Source organism: Echinops telfairi, unplaced genomic scaffold (assembly GCF_000313985.2).
Source record: "Echinops telfairi isolate 266 unplaced genomic scaffold, ASM31398v2 ScPeMD7_7475;HRSCAF=8513, whole genome shotgun sequence".
Classification (NCBI taxonomy): Eukaryota; Metazoa; Chordata; class Mammalia; order Afrosoricida; family Tenrecidae; genus Echinops; species Echinops telfairi.
In genome coordinates this window covers 15,011,901-15,019,035 of record NW_022111379.1, presented here as the reverse complement: position 1 = coordinate 15,019,035, position 7,135 = coordinate 15,011,901, and positions in this window count along the sequence as shown.

Sequence of the window (7,135 nt, the reverse complement as noted above, 5' to 3'; positions counted from 1 at the left end):
GGCCCTTCTAACCATAATTCCCTACGTGATGTTTTATCCTCTGGTCTCTCTGCCTGGGGCTACGACCCTATTCTGGAAGGAATTCTCTGCTATACTAATGGGCATGATTAAGGTGGGGTTAAGTCTTAATTTAAGAAGAGGGTATGGACTAAGTTATACTCTTTGTTTCCTTGGGCTATGGTCTGCTGAAAGACAAAAACCCCACCCCCATCAAAGCCATTCTTTTGTGTATAAGAACCATCTCAGACTCAGACCCCAAATTCCAGGACCATCAAAAGAGCAAGCACTTTTGAGATTTCTAGCTGAAATGGCAGAGGCCAGGACCAGAGGCACCGGAGATTGTGGCATGGAGACTATGGGACCGAGCAAAGGATCCAGGCCGAGATCAGAGGCGGAGGCAAGGAGACCATGAGACAGAGCAGAGGAACAGCACCAAGACTATGGCACTGTGAGGCAGAGTGACAGGTGGGCCTCCTGGTCCAATAGAAGCAGAGGCCAAGGGACCTTGAGGCTCAGAGACTGAGGACTGGAGAAAGATTTGGCTGAGGAGAGGCGTTGCTGTGGACCGATAACTGCATCCTTACTGTTAACTGATCTTGACTTGTAACCTAGTAGCTTCCCTAATAACCCCCCCACAAGTTTGAGTTTTGTCCGTGAGTTCTCTGTGGCCGTGGCAACAAATGATCCAAAGAGGAACAGAAGTAGAGTGCCGAATCGGAGTGGCTGATGTCAGAACAGGTAAAGAAGGCTGGAGCTTGGAAACATGACTGACCCTGCTTCATGGCGCTAGGGAAGCCCGAGAAGGTCAGAGAGAGCCTCTGCCATTTTATAAAGACAAGTTGGTTCGATGGTATGGAGTAGATGGAAAAAAGGAAATTCCATCTCCTCAAATTGCCCAAATGGGTAAGGGAAGCACCATTCTTGTCCCAAAACATCAGTTACCAGTGGTCTCATGCCGCTTCCAAGCAGGAAGGAGGCATTTTGACATTAGGCCCCCAGGTGAGCCCTGCCAACCTGGACCTGGAATTGTAAAGACTAAAGGCAAATACTGGCTTCTCCTAAGCATTTCTCCGTGATATCTATAGGTATGTTTCTAGTATCTATAACACACACACACACACACCCTGCCTCACTGCCATTGAGTCAGTGCTACCAATCCTATAGGATAGGTAGAACTGCCCTGTGGCTTTCTGAGACTGTAACTTTTTATGGGAGTAGAAAGCACCATCTTTCTCCCACAGAGAAGCTGGTGGTTTCAAACTGCTGACCTGGCATTAGCAGCCCAACAGGCAACCACTCTGCCACCGGGACTCCTATCTCTAACACAGTCTCTGCAAATGGTAGAGCTGTGTCCCCTATGCTGACCTCGCCCTTTCCAAGTGTCCTCCTTGTTCCAAACATATTCCCCACTACACAAAAGCCCGGCACCCAGGAAAGACCGAGAAGGATGGCCAGGCTACGCTTCTGAAACTAAGTGCTGGTCCTAAGCTTACCCTTGGTTTGCTCCAGAGAGAAACAATTCTGGTAAAGACCAGAGACCTAAACTGAGAGCTGGGTTTTCTGACGGCACTGCAGGAGCTTTGTCTGCACAGAGTCCTATTAGGGACTGTCTCTCCTTGCCTGACCCCAATCAAGGCAACTCATAAATTCTACAACTTCCCTTGTAAAACAGGACTCATAAGAGCCAGTTGCCCTTAAAGTCCCAGAGATTAATGTCCGCCTCTGAGTGCCATGAGCTCCCAGGGCTGCTGGGTGAAAACCACTGGAGATCATTCCAGAATCATCTCCGCGGTTTCCCCATTGGCGACCGTTCCTTCCACATTCCCAGCACATCACACATCTAATCATCCAACAAAGCCAGAAGGGTTTGTTTGTTTTTTCACATTTCCTGGAGCTCTGTGAAAAACAAATAAATGAGCTAGTGTCTGCACACCAAGAGTTTAGGCTTATCAGGCTTGGGAGCGTGACACACTAACAAAGTTGGAGAAGCAAAAGGAGTTTCAGACCTTTTGACATTACAAGAGGCAAGAAAGGCAGATGAGTCATCATACAGAGTCTTGCGATGAGGCTGGACGAAGCTGAAAGACCAAGAAACGGTCCTCATTCGATGAAGCAATATGAAGCTTGCTGGAACAAAGGCCGGGGGAGGCGTGTTAACGATGGAAACCCTCGCAGAGTGCCGTCAGGAGAGAACAGGGGTGGGGGACTCTCTGTAGACAGCTCTGTTGAGAAATGTTGCTTTGAAGAGGATCCGAGAAATGGAAAAGGATGAGAAATCAAAAGGAAAGTACAATATAAGAGATAACTACAGCATCTTTACATGCTGAGCTGATAGGAATATTCTTTGAGAAAGAGAGAGATTGACAATGCAGGAAAAAGTGAAACCTGTTTGTTTTTATATAGTTTTATTGATACATATCCACATATCATACGATTCAATCAATCACATCAAGAAGAATTGTACAATCATCACCCCAGTCAATTTTAGAATATTTTCATTCTTTCCCTTTTCTCCCCCATGGGTAAATAGCTTTTGTGTTATTTCCTTTTTTAAAAAAACAAAACATTTTAGTTGGGGGGTTAAATAGCTTTTAAGATGAATGGTGGAAACACAATCAGTTTTAGTGCTCCCTCCCCGCTCCTACATATATTGTTTGCTCGCCCAGCCCCCACCCACTCCTATCTCCCCACCCCCCATCTCTACCTCCCCTATAAACCCTTGAATCAATTCTTATCTGTATGTATCTAACTCTTGTGCATCACAAACTGGAAAATCCAATACAAACAATAAAAAACAGAAGCAAAGGGTAAGGATAAAATAATAATAATATAAAGATAAAAATACAAATAAGAAGTAAGAAAGAAAAGATTACCATCAGTCTTTAAAAGGCCAGGGAAGAAATTTTTGTCATGGAACAAGCAAGAAATATTTGCACCTAGAACAATTTCAGGTTGGGTCAAGAATGGGGTCAACTGACCAAGTATCAAGTTCGATCCAGCATAATCACAATGACAATGAGCTCTATCTGACAGTAAAGCTGTTGGGGAGACCCTTCCCTGTGGCTAGAGGGGATCAGCCAGTGGCTGAATCTGACTAGATCAGTGGTTCTCAACCTTCCTAATGCTGCCACCCTTGAAGACAGTTCCTCATGTTGTGGTGACCCCAACCATAAACTTCTTTTCTTTTCTACTTCATCACTGTAATTTTGCACTATTATGAATCTGGTGACCCCTGTGACAGGGTCGTTTGACCCCCAAAGGGGTCACGACCCACAGGTTGAGAACCACTGGACTAGCTACTCTGCAGATTGGTTTTGAACACCCACTGTCCTCCATAGCCTTCTTCAACTTGGGTGTTCGCAGTTCAGGCTCCGATACTTTTCCCTTTGTCATATTTGAAGTTTGTTATTGTCATCTTTGGATCACACAAGCTGGTGTGCTTCTTTCATGTGGATTTGGTTGACTCTTCTCTTAGACGGCCCCGCTTGTTTGAATACAAGCCTTTAAGACCCCAGACACTATTCCGATTGATAGTCAGGCACCATCTGCTTTCTTCACCACACCTTGCTGTAAGCAACCTTATCTTCAGTGATCATTTCATGAAGGTGAGTAAGACCACATTATCAGAACTAACTGTTCCCAGATTGGGACTAGAGTTCAGTGGGGGCCCAGAAACCACCCGCTTGTCCATGTGATAGACATGACTCAGGTTTACTTTGGTGGTCATATTATGACAACTTCAAAACCCCATAAGATGAACTACACCAACAGCAACAAACCAACCAGCAAAGAAAACAATAACAACAACAACAACAACAAACTAAAGTCACAAAAACAAAAACCCATAGAAACGGAAACATAAAACATTGTCAATCACCTCCCTCCCCCACCCCCCACCCCCGCGGGGTATAAAGGCGATTTCACTGATAACATCATCAGTTTTCCAATATTGCAGCACTGAAAACATTGTGGGTATGAGGAGTCTATGCATGTGCTAGTCCAGTTCCCCCAGGAGCCGCAACCCATAAGTTGCTGCTCTACACAGTTCCATCTCCTATTCAGTTGAGCTCTGTTCCCCCTAAGCATGGGGGTTGATGCCAGGGGGGAAACTTCCTGGATCAATCCTTCCAAGTTCAGATGCCTGCCCAAGAGATCAAAACCTGTCATGTCACTGTGAGGGGGCATCCAGGTACTAACTCTATGGTGATTCTGGGTCCCTTTCCATTGGACACCCACCAAGCCGGGGGTTGCCCCCAAGGTCCAATGACCACCACTTCCACAGGTTGGGGCGGCCACATTCTGCTTCCTTTGCCAGTCCTCCGTCTAAGAGAGAGGGGGTACTTCATTCTTCAAATGCGACATCTTTCCAGGACTTTTATTTACTGTTGTCCTCTTATGGATACCTGCTCAGGGCAACCCCAGTGGCAGTGTGACCCTAGGACATGTAGCATGATGATTCCATGCTAGGACCCCATGTTAGTCTGGGTAGACTAGAGAAACAAACCCATAGAAACTCATATATATATATGAGAGAGTTTTATATAAAGGGTAAGTGTACATTCAGAAAGCATCCCAACCCAGTGCTGTCCAAGCCCATAAGCCCAACATTAGCCCATATATCTGACACCAATCTATAAAGTCTTCCTCAATCTCACAAAACACACACTATGACGCCGACTGCAGGAGGAATGCTGAGTCAGTGAGCATGTAAGCATCTCAGCACTGGCAGGGGTCTCCACACGGCTGCTCCAGCACCCAGGGCTGCATCAGGGGAGGTCCATGTGGCTTCTCCTCAAGGGTGTCTTGCAGGAAGGGAGCCTTGCCAGCTGAAGCAGGGAACTGGCTAAGGCAGCTGCACCCTGGTCTGATCATCCTAGAACAAGGGACCTGAGAACAAGAAACCATTTATCTCTCTACCCTTCAATTAACCCCACATGTGTTTATCGGCCAGGTTGGCACAATAAACCTTAACTGTCACAGACCCAAAGTATGGCAATCTGCTTCAGCCTGTGTCTCCTGCCTTCCATTAGCACCATGGCCAATGGCTGGCGCAGACGCAATGTTTGTTCTCTTTTCATTGGTCAAACTCATGTGTCTAAGCTCCCAGGTAATGTAGTCCTTAGTAAGGGCCAGGCACGCATTTCTTGACTTGAGCCTCATCTTACAAGGGAGGAAACTGAGGTAAGGACAAATTAGGCAACTTGCCAGAAGTCACACACCTGACACACGGAAGGGTGGGGATTCTTGTTCAGAATCTCTCACTAGACCAACGGACAGCATCATGAGAGATGGAGAAAAGGTGGATGCTGCCGAGCCTTTCATTTTACGTGGATCCGCCACTAATGCTTACGGAAGCTGCAGTCACGAAATCAAATGTCATTGTCTTTACATGGATTCTGGTGACGATTGCGCAACTCTTTTAAATATGTTCAAACCGCTGAAATGTGTGGTATGTGAATTATATGTCGAAACTGTAAAAAAACAAACAGACATTAAAAATATCAGATGGTGTGTTGCATTTGGGCAAATCTGCTGCACAAGACTTCTTCAAGGTGTCCAACGCACAACGATGTCACTCTGAAGACTTGGGCGGCACCTGGCCCACAGCTTAGCATGTTCAATCGCCTCCCAGCAGGTGAGAGCCGGACCACGAATAAGGAAGACTTCAGAAGACCCGGCGCCTTCGAATGACAGTGTTGGTGAAAAATATGCCCGTTGCCAGAACAAACAAGTCTCTCTCGGAAGAAGTCCAGCCAGATACCCCTTAGAAATTAGCACGGCAAGACTTTATCTCACATCCATTTTTGGGGTGCATATAACGTGTCGGGCCACACCCCACACATTTCCTTAAAGGAGATGATGGAGGAAAAGAAACCAGCATTTACTGAGTTCCCACTATGCCAAGTGTTGTTGCCAGTTGAGTCCATTCCCACTCATGGCAACATAGTGTCAGGAGAGACCAGTCCCTGGAGAAGGACATCATGGTTGGGACAAAAAAGTGTGAACAGAGAGGAAGGAGACCTTCAACAAGACGCAGGGGCTGAACAATGGACTCCAGGAGAGCCACAGTTACAAAGATGGCACAGAATTTGGCCGCGTTTCTTTGTGAGTCAGAGCCGACTGGACCACACCTAGCAACAACAGTAACAACAGCAAATCTTGATAAAAGACCAACACCAGGTCTTTCCTCCCACTGGGCTGCTGGCGGTTCGAACTGTTGACCTTTCAGTTAGAACATTGAGCATTTGGCCATTGCGCCACCGAGACTTCTTGTCTTGATTTAAGCATCCTTAAATTTGGGGTGCAACTTCACTCTGCAGTGACAGAGCCAAACCTAAAGGGTGAGTCCAGAAGCCCTTCAAGGGAGAGGTCATCCCAATTCATTTCCATTCCCATAAGGAATACTGCTCACTGGGGGAGGAAGGCCTCTGAGCTATTGCCTTCCTGACTTCCTGTTTATATCAGGCCAGACCCAGCAGGAAACAGATGGCACACTCAAATTGAGTAATTTGAGCTGAATTGAATAAAAAGACTCTTTACAAAGGTGTGGGCAGGATGTAGGGAAACCACAGCGACAATGCAATAAGGAACAGCTACTTGGCTGAAAGAGGTGAGAGGAGATGCAGTCCCCAGGACCTGTAGGCAGAGGGACTTGTGTGCTGGGAGCCACCCAATACGAACTTCAGCCAGGAGTCAAGTGACACAGCCAGTCCAGATGTGACTCCCGAGCCTCCCTGGTGCAGCTGCCTCTCTGATGCCCTCCTGGGGATGCTGATGTTGTTAGGTGACCTTGTGCGCCACAGAATGAGACACTGCTCGGTCCAGTGCCATCCTCACAATCATTCCTATGTTTGAGCCCATTGCTGCAGCCGTCGTGTCAGTCCTTCTTGTCAAGGGTCTTCCTCTCTTCCCTGCCCCTCGGCTTTACAAACAGGATGTCCTTCTCCAGGGACTGGTCTCTCCTGACACTGTGTTGCCATGAGTGGGAATGGACTCAACTGGCAACAACACTGGCCATAGTGGGAACTCAATAAATGCTGGTTTCTTTTCCTCTCTCATCTCCTTTAAGGAAATGTGTGGGATGCGGCCCAACATATTGTATGCAACCCAAAAATGGATGGTTGAAGGGCCTGGG